The 21658-nt window shown below is 36.9% G+C and overlaps 1 long non-coding RNA gene across 1 annotated transcript in view; it reads left to right on the forward strand.

Moving 5' to 3' along the window:
* Positions 1-19091, forward strand: part of LOC149182532 (uncharacterized) — a 131436-nt gene extending 112345 nt beyond the window's left edge. The window contains exons 2-3 of the long non-coding RNA XR_016257662.1: positions 18886-18927; positions 19028-19091. This is a non-coding gene — a long non-coding RNA (uncharacterized LOC149182532). The remainder of the gene's footprint in view (positions 1-18885; positions 18928-19027) is intronic.
* Positions 19092-21658: the final 2567 nt, after the last annotated feature.

The raw sequence follows: 21658 nt of genomic DNA on the forward strand, positions 1-21658 counted from the left end.
CCATCAAGGGTGAAATTGGAAACATGCTGGAGGGTTTCAAGAGTGAGACATTGCAAACCCTTACCCTATAGATGGACACTATGCACATTAAGAGGAAACATGAGCCTATAGATGGACAATATGCACATTAAGAGGAAACATGAGGAAGTGGAGAGAGCCTTAGCCATTTTCTTCCCTAGATGAAACAAGAGGCACCGTACGAATGAATGTCCATTGAATTCGATTGAAATCTGCTGATTCTGTGAAGAAAACCACTCCAGAGAAAAATGCCCTTCTCTACCTGGACTAAAAGTTGTATATCAAGAGCTAAAGGGGTAACTAAACAAATTTTTGACATAAACCAAAGGAGACTTCATTAGCTTAGGCCATACTAGCAGGGCATGCAAGGGTCATCTCATGCATATTACAACCCCAACCAAACCACATCCATTCCCTCTTGGGGCCACCATGCTCATCCTTCCTAGTATACACCTCCTCCTTGGTCTTGTGCACCTCAGTATCATTCCCAGCCAACCAGCCAGTCATTTCAACCATATGCTCTGCTACAACCTCAATGGAATGCAGCACCACATGGGTGGAGGTCCACATACAACAATTCTCCAGCTTTATTGCCTTCACCACCTACTCAACCATAGATTTTACATTCTGCTCCACCTAAACAACCCTAGATGCCTACATAACCAAATCTGAACCTCAACAATAGATAGGCACCACGAGTATACATTGGAGAGATATCCTATCTAGCTTATGATGTGGAAATTCAGGAAATCAACCTGAGATGTGCGAGAGTGCTCCGAGACATCCAACCTCTACCTCCACGTAGGGGGGTTGAGGAAGAAATAGAGGAAAGAATGCCTAAAGTAAATCCACCACCCTTTCCGGAGAGATTAACCCAACCATTCCTGCCAACCCGAGAGGAGACTGAACTTGTGGGAGAATTGAAAAATCTATGTGTCAAAATCCACTTCGTCAAGATATAAAAGATGTGCCTATTTACAACAACTTTATCAAGGAGAAGTTCTTCAAGCATCCAGGGAGGTGAAGAAGAGATGCCCCTACCATTAATGTCATTGGACAACTACCCGACTTAATGCTGGCGCAAGTAATCTGTCTAAATTATTTGTACTATGGAATCATTGTAGTAGTGCACATCAATGGCACCATTGTCCCCAACACTTTGATTGATCTTGGGGCTGCCATTAATGTGATCAACAAGGACACCATGCTCAAGCTCAACCTCCAGGGTTCATTGAGAAAGACCACAATGGTACTGCAACTTGCAGACCGCTCCACAATTACCCTGAGGGGATTGTGGAGGATGTGATGGTCTCCATTGACTCTTGGGAATACCCTACAGATTTCCTAGTTCTCCAGCGTAAGGCAAAGCTTATTGGTTACCCTCTCATCTTTCGAAGGCCCTAGCTAGCCACTATCGATGCCTACATTAGATGCAGAGTTGGGAATATTATTTTCAAGAATGGGCATATGTCCAAATAGTTAGTCCTATATCCTCCTACCCGGCCATATCTAGAACATGACTTACCTTTATGGATGGAAGAGGAGGAAGAAGATCACGTTTATTCTGCCCATCTCTGTACCTTAGAAACGATCATGGGAGGGGGACAACTAGATGAATATGATTTGATTAAACACATATTCCAAAGTCCAAATCCCAACACATTATCCTTAGAAGAAGTAGTAAAGGAAACCTAGAAAAACCATCAAATTGATCTTTTTTTAGCCGATTCCAACCCTATCCATGTCAAAACCATAGAATTCGGCCTCGAAAGAACTTTGAAAATCAACACATCTCTTTTTGTTCACCAAGAAGAAACATTATGTAACATGCTTAAGGAAGACCTGGATGCCTTTCCTTAGAGTTACAAATAAATGAAGGGAGTGCACCCCTCAGTGTGTACTCACCACATTTATATCAAAGAAGGTTGTAAACCAGTCCGACAACCCCAATCAAGGTTGAATACAACTCTCAAAGATATAGTCAAAGAAGAACTGCAAAAGTTGCTAGATGCAGGATTCATTTACCCTATCACTGATAGTGAGTGGGTATCTCCTTTACTATTGGTTCCAAAGAAAAATGGTAAGTGGAGGATTTGTGTTGATTACATAGAGTTAAACAAAGCCACAAAGAACGACCATTTCCCTCTACCTTTCATCGACCAAGGGATAGATTGCCTGGCAGGGAAAACATTTTTCTCTTTCCAAGATGGATTCAGTGGGTACGATCATATCTAGATCAGCCTAGAAGACCAAGATAAAACCACCTTCACTTGTTCCTCGGGTACTTTTTCCTATAGGGTCCTTCTTTTTGGCATATGCGATGCTCCTACCACTTTCCAGAGAGAAGTCCTGAGTATCTTGGTCGAGTTAGTCCATGATGCAGTAGATATTTATATGGATGATTTTCCACCTTATGGATGTGATTTCTAGGAGGCTCTGTCCAACTTAGGTAAGGTGCTAAACAAATGCAATGAAATGAACCTATCCCATAGTCCCAAAAAATGTGACTTCTTGATGACTAAAGGGACTATGCTAGGTAATTCAATATCCCAGCAAGGACTACATGTGGACCCAAAAAAATAGCTATCATCCAAAGGGTCCCGCCTCCGCAAAATAAAAGAGATGTTAGAAGTTTTGAAGGGTTAGCTAGACACTGTCGAAGGTTTATACAAGACTTTGACAAGTTAGCTTCTCCTTTATTTGGGTTGTTGGCCAAAGACTTTGAGTTTGTATGGTCAAAAAGCTATCAAAAGGCCTTGGACACCCTGAAGGACAAGTTAACCACTGTACTAATTCTCTGAGGCCCAAATTGGGCCCTTCCTTTTCATATACATGATGATGCCTCACACAAAGCCATACGAGTAGCTCTAGGCCAGATAGATGAAAAATTGCCTTATGCCATTTACATTATCAGTAAGAAATTGTCAAAGGCTGAATGGAATTACATAGTGACTGAAAAGGAGCTCCTGTATATTGTGCATTTATTGAACAAATTTAGGCATTACATTACAGGTTATCAAACGTTTGTATATACTGACCATGCTGCAATCAAATATTTAATGAATAAAGCTGATGTGAATGCCAGGATTATTAGATGGTTGCTTTTATAATAGGAGTTTCATCTAACTATTGTTGATAAGCCTGGCAAGGAAAATGTTGCTGCATATTTTTTTGTCAAGATTAAATTTTCCTGCAAGTGAGGAAGGAATGGTTGATGATCAATTACCAGATGAACACTTATTCACCATTTCAGTTCTCTCTACATGGCTTTATGACATAGCAAACTATTTGGTATATGCATAGTTCCCACCGAACTTGTCCTCCAAAGAGAAAAGAAAGGTTGTTAGGAAGAGCGCCCCATTCACTTGGATTGGGGGCAACCTCTTCCAATTGGGCCGAGATCAAATTATAAAAAGATGTGTCAGGGAGGAGGAAGTCTTTGACATCCTTTTGACCTGTCATGATGGTCCTTATGGAGGTCATTTTGCAGCAAAGAGTAAAACATTCATGGTGTTACAAGATGGTTATTATTGCCCACTCTTCATCAAGATGTCAAAGGATATGCTAGTCAGTGTGATCAGTTCCAAAGGATGGGAAAGCCTACTCCAAGGGATGAAATGCCTCTACAACTGTAAGTTACTTTCAAGCCATTTAACAAGTGGGGCATGGATTTCATTGGGGCTCTTGACCCTCCTTTCAAGCAAAAGAAGTATATAATTGTGTGCACTGACTATCTGACTAAGTGGGCCAAAACCAAGGCAATCAAGGCAATAAAAGAGGAGAAGGTGGCTGAGTTCTTAAAGGAGAATGTATTCTACAAGTTTGGGTGCCCTAGAGAATTGGTCACTGATAAAGGCAACCAATTTACCTCCAACATGATTGAAGACTTGTTAAGTCATCATAAGATTAAGTATAGAACCTCCACTCCCTATTACCCACAAGCTAATGGGCAAGTGGAATTGACCAACTAAATGCTAGAGGGCATTCTAACCAAAGTGGTTAGTAGCGATAGAAAAGATTGTGCAGATAGACTAGTTGAGGCCACTTGGGCCTGTAATACCACCTCAAAGACCACCACTGGATTCACAGGCTATGAGTTGGTCTATGGGAAAAAGGCCCTGCGGTCCATTGAATTTGAGTACAATACATTGAGGATGGCAACCCAACTAGATCTAGATCTCAGAAGTGCACAAAAAGAGAGATTGCTCCAGCTGAATGGTTTAGATGGGTTTAGAATGCACAACCTCCTACACATAGATGTAACTCAAATTAAAAGGAGGATCTGGCATGACAAGAACATCAAGGAAAAGCAATTTCAAGAAGGTGATTGGGCTTTGTTATATGATTCTAGATATAAATACTTTAAGGGCATGTTAAGGACTAGATGGTTAAGGCATTATGTCATAGAGAAATGTCACGATAATGGTTTAGTGCAGATCATAACCATAGATGCAGAAGCCATTCCTTTACTTGTTAATGGGCACAAATTGAAAGTTTACAAAAGGCCATTGTCAAAGAAAGAGTTCATTGATGGTATCAACAAAACAATGATGGTGGTGGATCAAGTCTCAACTCTTACCTCATCAAGTCACTGAGAAAAAAAAAAAAAAAAAAAGAAAAAATATGGAGACTAAGGTGAAAACCTCCATGAGGCACTTGAGTCCCACTATTGGGTTGAAAACCTCTTGAGGCAGACCAACGGTGTCAAAAAAAAAAGAGAGATAAATAAAAATATCTCTAGGTGAAAATCTCTTTTGAGGCTCCCAGGGTAAAGAACTAGGATGAAAACCTGTTGGAGGTAGATTAGTTGTTTTAAAAAGAAAAAGAAATAAGGGGAAAGAAAAATCATGAAAATATTGTTTGCAGGTCAGCAGGAGGACAATTATTGCAGCAACGGAGAATTAAATGGGACCTATTCAGCTCATGTTTTTAGTTCTCCATTTATTATCCTTCATCATTCCACCATTCCTTTCATTTTTTTCACTCATTTGCCTCAACTTACAAGGGTTCTGTGTTTTCTATAGGATTCCCTATAAACCTATAGGATCCCCTGAAAACCTACTGGATGATCCTATTAGAATTATAGAGGCTTGGGAGTCCTAAAGGAGGTAATCCTAGGGAAAGGAAATGACCTACCCATATCAAAAAAATAAATTCCTACATCACCATCTCATTATACACCTTGATCACCCTTGCATTCATCATTAGAAAAAATCAGTTTTCAAAAAAATTATAGTTTCCAAGAAAAAAACACAAAGAAAAAAAAGATGAGATAGAGAGCAAGGAGACAACACCTGAAGGTTATTTTTCATCATGAAGACACCCCTAGACCTCCTCTTTGTCCATAATCATCATCCTCAAGACCTAGCAGTAGAATATGATTAAAACTTTTGAGGGAGAAGCAACTACAGGACATCCTATAGGCAATCCTGTAGCAGCCTATCCAATAAAGAAAAAATAATAGGCTGCAACAAGTCAAGCATGAAGATCCAAAGGTATAAGAGGCTCCTCCAAAGCCTAGTAGCAGTAGCAACAATATCATCATCATCAAAACTAGGTACCTGCACAACAAATAAAATCATCAAAGGACAATAAAAAAAAGGAGAAATCACATGCAGTGAACATAGAACAAAAATCTCATTTCTTTAACAAACTGCAGCAAGGTATTGTTACCACATGTAAGTATCTCACTTCCACTCTCTCATTTTCATAATGTAATCGAAAGATGTAAAAATTGTGAATGAGTTGGTTTATAAGAGAAAGGTGGCTAGTTAACTTTGCCACCTTTGTTTAGACAACGAGGACAAAACAATTAGTCATCACACATATGGCAGCAGTCAAGTCAAAGAAAAGGAGGACGAGGTCGGAAGAAGTTAAGACTATGGAAGCCTGAAGTGGGAGTTGATTAGTCAACGAGGACAAAACAATTAGTCGTCACACACATGGTAGAAGTCAAGTCAAAGAAAAGGAGGATGAGGTCGGAAGAAGTTAAGACTACGGATGCCCGAAGTGGGAATTGATTACGAGGTGAGGGGGAATGAATATGTGGTTGTGGGACCAACAGTCCAAAAATAAATATTTGTACCTCGGCTACCAGCACACCACCTCACTCTAATCAACTATAAGAGGAAATAAACATTGATCCCCAATGCACAGATTCCTTCACATTCTTGACGCTCACACTAGCAAATTCGCTCTTGGCCCTCCAGCAGCCTACAGGAGAGGAAAACTTCATTTTTTTCCTACGCGTGATCTCCTATAGGATCCTACGGGAAATCCTATAGGATCCCACAGGACTCCTATGGGATACAATCAAGTAATCTATAGGATTGGCAGTAAGCAATTTTAGAGGAGGAGACATAGGGGTTGGCTACATCAAGCATTGCAAGGAGGTAGGCTCTACATTCAATCGTATTTTTCCAAGTAAAAGCAACATAAATTTTCTAGTTTACTGAAATTGATTGTAGTATAAGGGAATTATATCCATAGAAATTTTAGTTCCATTTCCTCCTTCATTAAGATTTTGTATCAGACATATTGGTCCTCCATTTATTAGACAAAATGACAGGGGGGTTTAATAGAAGGGAGCCCATGAACATTGTGAGGATTCACCAACACCCTCCTCTGCTAGAAATATTCACAAAGCATACCTGGATGGGGTACTTTGAGAAATTGAGAGGGTATGATGATGGATTAGCCAAACATTTCTCTCTCTCCTTCATTCCACTGAAAAGGACCCATGCCACCGTTGTGGTGAGAGGCCTCTCCATAGAGCTCACCCCTAAACTCATAAGCAGAATTACCACGCTTCCCTTACGAGTGCCTTGGAGAAAGCAAGACAAGGGAAATAGCCAAACTACAAAGAAGAAATTCTTTCTAGATGGAGAGGAGGCCATGTAAGATAAGAATGGAGTGAGAAGAACAAGCCTACCGTATCGCTGGAATGAAAATTATAATCTACCACCTTATAAATTACATATCATGTGAAGGTACGTATAGTGTGCTATATGGATACCACTTTAGGCTTCTTGAGGAATTGAGGTTTGGAGTAGATACACCTCCTCACCACTGACTCAACATACCCTACTTCCTTCTTCAATCCTTGATAGGTATGAGCATAAAAGTGAAGGAAGGAAACTACCATCATTTGGCCCATCATGGGTTAATTAGACTGATCATAGAGTATGCCCTCCACAAACTTAGAATTCCTATCACATGGGAAACTTTTAGAGACATGCATATAGAGGAGGATATAAAAGACCTCGAATATGACAAGAGCACTACTGCCAGTGAAAGGGATGAAGAAGAGACTAAAACAGATGAAGAAGAAGTAGAGAGGGATGAAGAGGAAATAGATGAGAAAGAAGAGGGAGAGAAAGAGAATGAAAGTGGTGGAGAAACAGAGGAAGATCCCAAGGAGGAAACTAATGAACAAGGTGAGGATGTAGAGGGAGAAGAAGGGGGGAAAGGGAAAAATGAAAAGGGGAATGGAAAATAGGAGGAAAAAGACAAGGAGGAGTCACCCAGGGTGTCTCCAGAACCCACTGAGAGGGACGCAATAGCTGCGCTCACTACCCTTAGCACCCCTATCAAACAAAAAGGAAAAATACAGAGACAAAATCCATTATACTTCAGAACAAGAAAAAGTACAAGAATAAGTTAGGGAAAAACTCAAACTCCCACTAAGATTCCAATTTTTATTGAGGACTCGCCTAAACAGTAGCAGAAGATGGCTACTCTTGTACAAACGCAAGGAGAAGAATCCCGAGGACAAACCTCCCCTAAGTCTCCTATCACTTATGTGAGAAGGCCTGTGACTAGGTCTGCCTCATCCAAAGGAAAAGACATCCTACAGGTTACACAATAGGACCTATAGGAAGCAGAGACAATCCTACAGGAAACTATGCTAAACCTAGATGAAACTCAAAAATTGGATAAGGAAGAGAGCATGCAGCAAGAAACAAAGGAGGAGGACCCATAGCTAAAGGAACCTAGTCCTCAACCTAACCTTGACTCCTACTACAGATTTATTGAAGGGGGTAGGGTCATTCCACAAAAGTTTCCAAGCCATAATTCTTTGATCTTGAGAAAGAAAGAGAAGTAACACATAGATGGATGTAGATTTCCAAGTCCAAGGGAGTGGAGGACATAGGTCACATGGAGGAAAAGCTCAAGGAGATGGGAAAATAACTAAGCAGCCTCAAGGATAGAGAGGCCATAATGAAAACTCAGTTGGAGGCAGAAAATGCATGGTTTAAAGGATTGTTGTAAGAAAAATAGAATCAATTGGCAAGCATGGCTAGTATATCTTTAAAGGGAATCCAATTCAGGATGCCAGCTAAGTCATATGCATTATACCTTAAGTAATAGTGACTGCAGTTCCAAATCAAGATCCTAGCATAGAGAGGCACTATGCCATTCTAGAATTATAGATAGTTCATTGATATTTGTGATCAAAGCACATTGGAGGATAGGGATAAGATGTCTGAATTCTACTTGCATAACATGGTTCTGATAAATCTAAATATATGGAACCCTAATGAAAAACTAGGGGATCTGCAGTTGATGGCTTTAGCATCATGGATGAACCATGAGGAAGCGATGGAAGCATAAATGAAGAAGATATTGGTAAGGGAACAAACATAGCCTATCTGACAAGAGCTGAGCAGTCAAATCCAATGGTTGTCATTAGCACAAAAAATTTAATTGCAAACGATCCTCAACTTTCACCTAGGTATCTTGCTATCAAAGAGCAAGAAATTGCACATTTTGAAGATATGTTCAGGCCATTAGGGAATGATAACATGCAATCTTGCCAAAGGAGATGGAATACTTTTCCATACAGTTTGAAAATCAGAGAGTACAATTCTCCTCCAAGAATGAGAGAAGCATTAAACAGGACACACATGTACAAGAAAACCATCCAAAGGCTCAATCTCAATTGGATTGGCTTGAGACTCAATCCAACACTGCTCTTGGGGATGTTAGAAATAAGGAAGGAAGAGGAAGAAAGAAAGCAGTGGGAGGACATAGAAAGGAAGGCATGATTCTATGCACAAGAAGAAGAGACCACGACAGAAGCATGGGATGTCAGGGAGACCACGAGGGCTATGAAAGATATGGATATTGATTGAGTTGCTTAGAGGATGAGAAACACTTTCAATAGGGGGTGATGATGAGCCTCATCATTGGGTAACTATATGGACCTTAATTCACCTCCTAGATTAGTAAAATTAACTCTTCTCACAATTTATTACATGTTTTGATTATATTTTGTTTAATGAGATGAGTCAAAGTGAGATATTATGCCTAGTGGACTAATATGCATTGAATGCAGGTTTGTGAGAGAAAATCAGGGAATTTTGGCAAAATTAAATGCTAAAACTCAAATGGAACAAGGAAGAGAGATTATGGGAGGTAAATCGTCTTTATTTACTCCTCCCTCATTTGAATATTCCTGCATCAATCACACTAGCTCGGAGTACAAGTAGCCAAGTCATGAAGATCAAAAGGCAACCGAGCAAGTGACAATCAAAGAAGTAGCTGATCTTGAGTTTGGGAGCCGAGCCTCCCTATATTTAAGGAAGTCGTTGAGGACTTCAGTTGTATAAATAAAGAGGCCTAGAGCCTCATTAGGATTTGAATTTTTGTTATAAAAACACTAGTTATTTTTGAGCTTCAAACTTGTGCAAGACATTACTATGTAATTTTCTATTTTGATAATGAGAATGACATTTTTCTTGATCCAGCAATGAGTTAACTTAGAGGTTTGAAGCTCTTGGGTTAGCACCCAACCCTAGTAGCAAAGGCTCCTCTTCTTGTATCTATATGCTTAGATTAATTTCATAGATTCATGGTTAAATTGTCCTTAGACGTATCTCATTGCAAGTAGTATAGATTTGATTAGTTTGTTTTTTAGTTTGCTTCCATTTTTGCTTCACTTCAATAGTAGTTAGAAGGGATAAAAAGGAACATCAAAAAGCTATCAATAGGTGTTTTGGCTTCATTTCTTCCTTCAGCGACCATGATTTGAGGAAAGGACCCCTATGCAGCCCCAAAAAGGACATAATTGTACTTTCTCATAGAATTTAGAGTTTATTGTGCTTAAGCGAGCATTTGACCAGTTTGCAAGTGTAGGATTTAGCTATTATTTCTTCCATATTCAATATTACAATAGATCTCATCAATGGTTTCATCTTATTCTGCAAATTTTCCTCATGCATGAAGTAGACAACTAGCTCATTAAACTCTGTTTTTCTAGCTTATTGAAATCCTTCTTGTTTACATGATTTTTTGGAAAATATAATTGTTTGATGCAGTGTAGGTGTTTCATAAGAAAAGAGAGATCTCATAGTCGGCAACCCAACTTCATCCATCCATGATCATTCCTTTCTTTCACTAAGACCCTCACCAATTTCATAATTTTTCAAGGAAACTCCTCCAAGCATGTTGAGAAAATCCAACCATCTTCCAACCTTGGTTTTGCATTCTAACTAATCCTAGGACTTTTCTCACTTCATTCCATCCACCAACCACCTTCCCTAAGCCTTCCATCACCTTCAGCACCCATCGTTTTTCTCTCGGCTGTATCTTGTATAAATACATGGAATCCTGTAGGCTTTTAGGACATTCTGTAGGTTTTCTTGTAGTGGCCTGTTTTGAGGCCGAATTGAGGGAAAACCTCTAGGAAGCCAAGAAAGGTCACATAAGGGTCTCCAAAACCTTCCAACCATCATCCAACATCCCTAAGCCACCTGCCACATCTCCAAGGGAGAGTAGATTTCACACTTCTCCATAAAAAGGGAAAGAGACAAAAAGAAAAAAATAGATTTGTTGTAGCCATTTACATGCACAGTAGTAGAATCTTGATGCTCCAAATTTACATGCTTAAGATAGTTGAATTTCATACATGTTAACGTAGCATTCCTTCTGAAACATAGTGTCTTAGGAGTTTGGTAGGAAATGGTGTGTTTTAGAATTGGATTTCAATCTTTTTCCTTACTGGAGTAGACAAGCTTTCTCTTAGAGTAGATTCCTCTTTCCCTCATCAGTAATCCAACTTCTTCTAAATCCATAGAAGTCTGTCTTGAAAAACCATAGTGGTCCCTTGCCAGCTAAACATTGAAAAAAGGTAGAACCATCACTTTCACTTGTGTATACAACACTGTCACCTCCAAGTTTGTTTGAACCCTGAGTTGATAAGGTAAAGTTGGTAGCCCCAAGAGTTGTAGCATTCTTGCTGCAATATTGGTGCTCATCATCCAACACAAAAGATAAATCCTCTATGCTAAAAGAGGGCATTACAACTCTGGATAACATTTATGAGTGGACACTCAAATATCTAGACACACTAACGGTTCTCCCAAGAAAAGATTGGATGACTACCAGAACAATAATTTCAAATTACACATTAATTTCTTGCTTCTTTCATGAATCTTCTATGTGGTTTGGAGTCATTGACTGAAAACCATGGGGTTCCTTCTGTTGGGGTAGTTTAACAAGTGAGGAAGTAGGAGGACATCCTATAGGAGGTTCACACATTTACTGACACTTTCAGGCAAGCTTCAAACTCACATAGTTTGCAGGTTACAAAATAAAACATCACACGGTATATAGTGGAACTCATGAGGATGTACACAAAGCTAACGAATCTCACCAATCAAATCAATGTCAAAAGAAGCACCCTCGTTTCAGATGCCCTTGAATGTCTACATAGGCATGGAAAGGATTAGCCAAAGATAGCTCAAATAACTGTCAAATACAAGCTTTGGCACACTTTCCTTGTGGCGAAGCTACATTTAGATGTTCTAGAATTATCTATTATCAAATTTATATGATATAAATTAACTTATTTTGTTGAGAATAGCAATATAGGATAGATTAGAGAAAAATAGGAATTCAAAGAGTAAGGAAGAAGTTTAAAGTTCATAAGGAAGTAAAAAGGTCATGAGGAAGTCTAAGAGTCAAGGGCAGAGCAAGCTTAACCCTCTTTTTAGTAAATACACCCACATGGCATATTGTAATGGAATTTTAGCTTTGCACTTATTTTGGTAACTATTGTTTTGAGAACTTCTTCTCTTCTAATAAATGTAAGGAGTAATAGTTGAATTCCAGTGCTCGATTGGATGAACACTTTGTATTATGATTCCATGAATATTATTAACTTGATGAATTGGAGTTTCCTACCAGTTTTTGTGTACGTATCCTCATGTATCTCCCTATGCTATTAGTTTCCTTTGCAACACATGGATGCTATATGATATGTTGAACCTATGCTTATCTTGATAAACAACTTTATTTACATTAACATGATGCTATTGTAGATTTTGCACTCACTTGTGTTTGTAAATTTTTAACCATCTTGAACACATTCTTGGTTGTTAAATTTATCCATTAGATATGTGTGGTCTTATTTGAACTTTTGATAATGATGCTTTACTTAATATTCATTCTTTCGAGTTATAATATTACTATTTATGGTATCTATTTTATGAAGTGTTCATTAGTTACTCACTCGTGTTTTTTGAAGTTTATATGTTATGTTTAGCCATATTCCTTTTCTCATGTGAAGCCAACACCAACCAATTATACAATAGTTGATCCTACATACCGGATGGGATCCCTAAACCAAACGATTTAGAGTCTAATTAGGACTCTGCATCGCAGAGTCCCCTAGATATTGGAAGTGAATTATAGCCCAAAATTAGGTTTATTTTCAGTTTTGGACGGGCTGATTTCCACAATATTGTCATGATCTAGGTTGGAGTTATCAGAGCACAACTTAACCCTTGAATTGATATCAGGTTTCTCTAAAGATTCTTCCACTAGCTCATCAATTTTCATGGAAGTAGGAGGGTGATTCTACAAGAAGTGATCAATAATCTCATCCCCATCTAGTTTCCTTCTTCTTATAACAGTTTCTAATTCACAAACTGGGTATAGGGATGGATGATAAAGGTCTTATTCTTACTCCGCCTCTACCCACAAGGGTAAATCATGTTTAATAGAGGGTTGAGTAGGGGGATATTATACGAGTTACCTTCAAAGATTCCTATTCTTAATGGTCATGTTCCCAGCCCTACAGCTAATGTAAGCATCAATAGTGACTAACCAAGGTCTCTTGAGAATGACAAGGTACCCATTAAACTTGGTTTTTGGTTGGAGGAGAAGGAAATATGTTAGAAATTTCCTGAAGTCATTGGATACCATCACATCCTTCATAACTCCATCAAGGGATACTGTGGATATATCTACAAGCTACAACACTATAGTCGTCCTCCGCAAGCCTCCTTGGAGGTTGATGTTTAGTGTGGCTTCCTTGCTGATGAAATTTATTGCAGCCCCTAGGTCAATCAAGGTGTTGGGGACTACAATTTGTTTAATGTGCACATACAATACTAGGCTACCAATGTCCAAGTACTTTGGGGAGATTATTATCCCCAACATTAGTTGAAACAACTCGCCAGCAATATTGATAGTAGGGGCATATTTTTTTCTTCTCCTAAGCTTCTTGAAACATTCTTCCATAATAAGCTTGTTGTAAATTGGGACATATTTGATGGCCTCAAGAAGTGATATCTTAACACCCAAGCTCTTCAATTCTCTTGGAAGTTTAGCCTCTACTAGGGTGTGTTATTTAGGTTGGACAAACCTTTTAGGATAGCGAGCTATATTAGACTGAGCAGTAATGTCCTCCATCTCTTCTTCAAGATCATCAGGTGGAGAGGTGAGTGAGCATCTTGAAGTACCTTCCCAGACATAAGGTTGATCTCTTGGATTTACACAACATAAGCATGATAGGATGTTTCCCCACTGTAGACCTATTGTGCCTACTTATTGTTGGGGTTAAATTGGGCTAGTCAAGCATCTGAGGTTGCTTCAATGGGTTACTGTGAGGTAGTTGTCGTTGAGGTCGAGGAGGAAGAATTAAGGCAGGAGGTTGGGCTTCTTGATTTCTCCATCCTTGTGAAGGGTTGCCCCATTAAGGAAGTTGATGTTAATAAGTATGGAAATGTGGATTGACAAGCTGAGGAGGGTATTGAGGAGTATAGGACCAAGTGGGAGGGCATGGGCCAGTATGAGTGAGTTAGAGGATAACAAGGCTGGAAGGGTACATTATTATTTAGATTGAAAGAAGGATATTGTGCACCTTGGAAACCTTGTTGGTATAGGTGAGGTCCTTGTGGCCTCCTTTGGTTGATGAATTAAATCTTCTCTAAGCCATTCTTTGCTCCATTGGTATAAAATCTTAAGCCGTAAAAGAAGGGCATTTTTCTATTGCATGGTTCTCCTCACAAATAGAGAAGACCTCTATGGCATTCATTGGACACTCATTTCTTGGGTGCCTCTTGGTGCATATGGGGAAAAATATAGGTAATGCCCTTTTCCTTCCTCTTCCTTCCTTTTAATCTGCATAGTATCCATATGTAAGGAAAATGTGTGCAAGATCTCACTCTTTAAGTCTTTTAGCATAATCCCTATCTCTTGTTTGATGGTCAAGGTGGATGGAGAAGAGTTGACCAGGCCTTGACTAGACCTAACTCTATTTCTTGCAGCACAAGAATGATTCTTGAATACTTTCTTGATGCCATCATAGGTCAAGTGGTAAATATCTCCACTAGACAACATATTGAAGGTCTGCATTAAATCCTCCCTAATCCCACAGAGAAGTATATTCTTGAGAGATTTAGGGTCAAAGGTATAGTTAGCCCTTCTATAGTTAAGCTGAAACCTTTCATGATGATATTCTAAGGACTCATTTTTCCCTAGGGCCATCCTAAAGATCTCATCCTTTGTCTCCTTAAACCTAAAATAATATTTGTACTTCTCATTAAAGTCTTGCTCCATTTGTTCCTGAGAAGTGATGATGCTGCCACGTAGGTCTGTGAACCAGTGCGAGGCTGCATCCTTGAGGTTGGAGGGGAATAACTTGAACTTATGTTCATTAGAAATATAATCATAGTTCCTACAAACTACAACAAATTCGAACATGAATGTGTTAGGCTCCTCAGAGGCTAGGCCATTTAAATGTGGAAGAGGAGTAGGGCTTATATTATTTATCTTGTACCCCTGTTTATGTAGAATTGGATATTAAAGAGCTCATTCTACCTACCCACAACCATGTTTTGGATAGGTGATATAGGTTATTCCTACCCTTTGGGTTCTTCAAATATTTATTTTTGCTCACCTAAAGGATTCTCTAGCTCCCATGTTGTTAGTGTGGGGACTTCACAGTCACCAAAGAAGAGGGTTTTTTAACTGCTTGAAGGGGTGGGGATTTTTGGTAGAAATTTCCCTTGATCATCCCTAATCCTATGAGGAATGAAAAAAATTATGCTTTTTATGTTTTCCTCGTTTTTTGTTTTTCAATTTTTTCTCAAATCAATCAATATTGATGCAAAGCAATAGAAAGATGAAAAATAAAGGAAATTTCTAAGCAGAAACAACACTTACTTGGAAACCTCCTCGGAAAGCTGATGAGCCCCAGTATTGCAAAGAGAGTTTTGCAACTCCCAAGGCTATGAACTTTATTTATCAACCTGGGTTTCGTACAAACTTAAGTAGTGACAATGCTATATGCACAATAGGTTAAGTTCTACTGATGCCACCTTTAAGTAATGGACCAGACCAAGGCATATAAAGACCACTCTATTAGCTGAATCAAGGAATGAATTTGCATAAAAGGAGATTTCTATTGTAGTTGCAGAAATGGAAATATTATTCTACTTGCAAAAGGAACGAAGATGCTAGTTGTTCAAATCTAAATGTTAACCCTAGTTGCGGGAAGTAAAAGCAATATTACTAGTAGAGATGGAAACATTAATGCATTTGCAAAATGTAAATTATATGATACTTGCAAGAATAGGAACACTAATCTAATTGTAGAATGTAAAGGTTGCATTGAAAAGGAAACCTAACCTATGAAATGGAAATAATAATGCTTTGAAATTGAAACCCTAGATGAAGCATTAATCCAAGAGAAAAAATTGTAGTATATCTTGCATAAATGAATTAGCATGAATTCAGCCATTAATAATTGTGTTCAAAGAGATTAGCTTTAGTGACAAAGTTCATTAGGAATTTCATGAGGCAATCAAGAAAATAATCACTATATCTTTAAATTCACAAATCTAACCACTAACCCAAATTGAAAAAATGTGTCGCGATGAAGAAAAGACAAATCCTATGTAGTATTTTGTCTCCCTCAATAATGGTTTTAGAGCCTAGGGGAAAATATTTAAGGCTAAGAGGGAAAAATAAATATTTTGGAACAAATCTGATCGAGTTTACATGGTGCTATAGGATGCTACATGATTGTTACAAGATTTTCCTGTTTTGCTACAAAAATAGATATGTGAGCATTATGAGAGTGGAAATGGTGATTGAAAGGTGGGAAAGGGTAGATGAAGGTATACGAAGGATGTATCAATCCTTTTAAAATCTTCACACTTCTTAGAGGCCCATCTTGTAGAAAAGAAAATGTACACAGTGTCCTTCAATGACATAGAATTGTACTTTCGATGGAAGATAATTGAAGATGTTGTGAGGTGAGGAGAGAGAGGCTAATTATGGTAAGAGGAACATGGGATGATTATACCAACCTTGTAAGAAAATAGTAGTACTTGGACACCACACAAATAATCCTTTTGCAACTTAAAAAAATGCCAAACTAATAACCAAATTGCAGCAAAATGGAACTTAAACAGGAAAGGATGAGTTACATTTTATGAAACTAAGTAAGAAAGGATGAGTTGATTTTTTTTGCATCAAAATACAATCTAGCTTATAGCATGAATATTACCTACATCCATTAAAGCTTAAAGAATACTATGATTTAATTTCTATATATGCAATAAACTAAGTATGTAAAAGAGAATTCGTTTAGGATCTAACAATTGCAAAGGAAAGTACCATATGTTTTTGGCTTTCCAATCCATATTCCTCAACCATGCTTCCCACAAGAGAGGTGGTAGATAGACTTCCATATGCAACATTTATAATCACACTTCTATCAAGAAAGAAAAGAGATGTAGCTATGAAAGGTAATGTATGGATAAAATACAAAAAGATAGCCTAAAGCCTTTGGGTCAGGCACTAACCTAAGGGGACTCAACCCTCTCAAACAAAATTAGATGGAAGATAACAATAAGATTTTCATTGATATAAAACAGACTTAAAGTACATCATGCATAGGAATTGAAATGACAGTCTTAGGCTCCTAGCTCTTAGTAGCTCCTATCTGCTCCAAATGTTTGAACCTTATTGAGCCCATAGGCTTGCCTATTTATACAAAAATGGCTGACGGGTAGCTTCCTTGGAAAGACGATTCATTCCCTCCAAAATCTCTAAAAAAGTGGATCTAGCTCCCTTAGATCCTCACAATTCCTTGTGTGCATTGCCTACTAGCAAAGCTTTAAGCACTAGGTGAGTGATTTTAGGGATCAAGTCAAGTTGTAGGTGAGTAAATGTAGTAGAAAAGTGTCCTACATATCCTCCACTTGCCTCCAATGTACCTATAATGGTAAATGCACTCAAAAGAACTCTTTCGTTGGATATTAATCACATTAGGCCATGAAGTATGACAAACATCCTTTCGTCTCCATATTATGCACATTATAGTAAAAAATATGTTCTTAAATGTGATAAAATAGGAAATTATAGGCTGGAGGATGGAAAAATGGGCCTTATTATATACCTATTAGTGGGGTGCATCACCTTATCTCTCAAAATCACAAAATGTTGGAGACATGAAAGGTCACTACATCTCATCAAACAACCCCTTCCCTGAACCTCTGTTGTCATTCCATCACATATGCACAAGTAGGCTAAATGATTCATAGATGGATCATCCAATGAAGATTGTGGTGCAATGTCTATGTTGATCCATTCCTCTCGATCTTCCTTCCCCACTTCCTAATTAAAGAAAGAATGTCAGGAAATCATAGCTCAAGATATCCATACTAATGTAGGTGGCAAGAAATGAAATAAATGGACCTCGGCTACTATTATGTTTTCCTTTACTTATGTTGAGCTTAATTTTGTTGTTGGCTCAACAAAGCTCTTATTTGTGTCTCTTGTCATTGGGAAAACAAATATTTTTGGTCTCTATTTTCATAGACTCTCCTCTAATTTTGCAAATTTTTAACTCTCTACATTACACCCTCTAGTGAGATTTCCAATATTGAGGGTTGTCTTTATTACACCCTCTAGTGAGGTTTCCAATATGGCAAGAGAAAGACTAATTTTGCAAAATTATTATAAATTTTTTTTTTTTTTTTGTTGAAATACAAAAATAACTTATCCATATATAAATATGGATATACATATACACAACATCTGCCTACTAATACCCAATGAAACTGAGTCAAAGGCTATGTATTAATTAATAAAAATGATGATATGTATAGAAAGCTAAGTTAAGAATAATGCAACGAGGACCATTTTCGAGAAATAAAAAGTATAAATTTTTTTAGAGAGTTGTCTTCAAGGAACAAATGTTTTAAGTCACTCATATGTTAATCATTATTAGAATTTTAATGTAAATAAGAAATGGTATGAGTTATAAGACCTCTAAAGTAATCTGATGGGTTAATATTCTATTACTATTCTTTTTATTTACGATTAATTTTAACAATAAAATATCAAAATTGAATTCGTGAATTTTCCCATACTATAAATAAAAACGAAATTAGAAAACCTTAACTATATTTTTATATATTTTTAGTTTTCCTATTAATAAGTACGAACTAAACCAATTTATTTCTTTTAGTTTTTATATGACGCATAACAACGAGGAGTGTAATGTAGCCTACGCAAATAGACCTATAATGGAGATTGACAATGTAACATTGCTTTGCTGAGCGATAGGTACGCTCTCTGGAAGAGGAAAATACTGAGCTTCTTACCAAGGTACTACTTTCCTCAAACTCTAAATTCTATTAACATCAATATAATTTCAGGTGTAAGATCTCCATAAGATGATTTACATAACGGCATGGTTGTGTAGCAGTTGATTGCTACAGTCGATTCCTCCACTTCTGAACCAAAATTATTTGTTGATGCATCCGTGCTAATCACCGTTTTTTTCTTCTGTCTATCTTTGTCCTATTTTAGAAGGAATTTGAGAACTATATTGACAGATTTCCTTATTATAATATATGACAGCAGCGAAGATGGCGACAGCTTCTCCAGCGAGCTACAGAAATGCACTAGAACTAGTTTGTTATATAAGTAACAGAATCTCTTATTCCCGATCTATCTACTATTTATTGCTGCTGCTACAGAGATTTCAGTTAAAATAAATCCACAGCGAGTAGATAAATCGTGGTTTGGGACCATCACATATTATATATTCATTGATGTTTTATAGCTCTTGTAGCACATCCAAACCTTTTAAAACACATATTAATCCATGCAAAGGTATATGGCATGACTGCCGAACCAAGTTGCCTTTTATACGTGAATATAATTAATTTATATCTGAGGTTGCTTTTGTTTCTTGCACTGTTGAAAATTATACTTGTATAGGATTGATATCACATTTGTTGCTCTTGGGGCACCTCCAATTGATGCAAAAGTTATACGACATGAGGCAGAACCAGGTTGCCTTATATACGTGAATATGACAATTTCTAGTATTAAGCTTTTGTTTCTTGTACTTTTGAAAAATGTACTCTGATAAGATTGACACTTGCTCATTTTATTTATATCATTTTACTATTTCATCAATATAGATACATTTTAGCGAACGGATCAGATCATGGTTAATAGGTATGTATATTATATATATATATATATATATATATATATATATATGTATGAGAGTAGAGGACAAATAAAGAATTTTATATATAAAAGAGTAAAGATAAATAATAAAAAAAATCATTTTTCTCATTTATAAACTAATTAAATAGGTATATTTATTTTATTTATACATCTACCAATGCATTATTATTTATTTAAATCAGAAGTGAAATGTTTTATTTATACACTATAATTTACGCAGTAACATGTTTTCAAATACATGTTAATATTATTTAATTTTATTTATGAATTATGTATTTTGGTGGTGGTGGTGGTGAACGTCCAATGAGACCAAACTCTGGTTTGGTCACGTAAGGAAACGAATTATTTAGTTTGATTTATGATTTTATTCATATGCTCAAAAATCTTGGAGAGAAGCCTCTGGAGCTCACTATAATTTTGACAACGTAAAAGGCTAGGAAGGTCAGTATTGAAACAAAGATTTTGAAACTGAGACCTAATGTGGTTGTACGCGGGGCACTCTTAGAGGAAGTGATTTTCATCCTTAATGTTCGTATTCTCACAGAGATGGTAGAACCTTTCCATCCATGGTGTTTTATACACGAATATAATTAATTTTTTTCTAAGATTGCTTTTGATTCTTGCCCTGTTGAAAATTATACTTCTATACGATTGATATGACATTTGTTGCTCTTGGGGAACCTCCAATTGGTGCAAAAGTTATACGACATGAAGCAGAACCAGGTTGCCTTATATACGTGAATATGACTATTTCTAGTATTAAGCTTTTGTTTCTTGTACTTTTGAAAAATGTACTCTGATAAGATTGACACTTGGGCATTTTATTTATATCATTTTACTATTTCATCAATATAGATACATTTTAGCGAACGGATCATATCATGGTTAATAGGCATGTATATTATATATATATATGAGAGTAGAGGATAAATAAAGAATTTTATATATAAAAGAGTAAAGATAAATAATAAAAAAAATCATTTTTGTCATTTATAAACTAATTAAATAGGTATTTTTATTTTATTTTATTTATACATCTATTAATGCATTATTATTTATTTAAATCAGAAGTGAAATGTTTTATTTATACACTATAATTTATGCAGTAATATGTTTTCAAATACATGTTAATATTATTTAATTTTATTTATTAATTTTGTATTTATTTGATGATGATGATGGCAATGTCTAATGAGACCAAAATCTGGTTTGATCACCTAAAGAAACGAATTATTTAGTTTGATTTAAGATTTTATTCATATGCTCAAAAATCTTGGAGAGAAGCCTCTCGAGTTCACTGTAATTTTGACAACGTAAAAGGCTAGGAAGGTCACTATTGAAACAAAGATTTTGAAACTGAGATCTAATGTGGTTGTACGCGGGCACTCTTAGAGGAAGTGATTTTCATCCGTGATGTTTGTATTCTCATAGAGATGGTAGAACCTTTCCATCCATGGTGTTTTAGGAACTACCCAATGACTCGTTTCAATATGGAGCTCATGAGAGTTCATTCTAATCTTGGCTATATTAATTTTCTTCTTTGATCTAGTTAAAATAGAAAGATACTTTTCATCTTCTAGGGTGGGGTTGATGACCTCCTTATAATATCTTAATTTTCTTTTAGCTACTAAATCTTTCTCAAACCACATTTTTCTTTGAAATTAGAAGTAAGAATATTTTTAATTTTATTATGTTTTGCAATGCAACATTCTTGTCAATCTCCCAATGGTTTAACCAGGCCTTAGTGTCTTTATACCAACCTCATTTGAGCCTTAGGTGGTTTTGGCTAGAATTTAAAGCTAGCTTAGGAAGTCTATGGTCTCCTATGTTATTGAGTTTGTGCTTGTACAACAGA

Source organism: Pinus tabuliformis, chromosome 3_2 (assembly GCF_031772625.1).
Source record: "Pinus tabuliformis cultivar Carrire ecotype Pingquan chromosome 3_2, CPIR1, whole genome shotgun sequence".
Taxonomy (NCBI): domain Eukaryota; kingdom Viridiplantae; phylum Streptophyta; class Pinopsida; order Pinales; family Pinaceae; genus Pinus; species Pinus tabuliformis.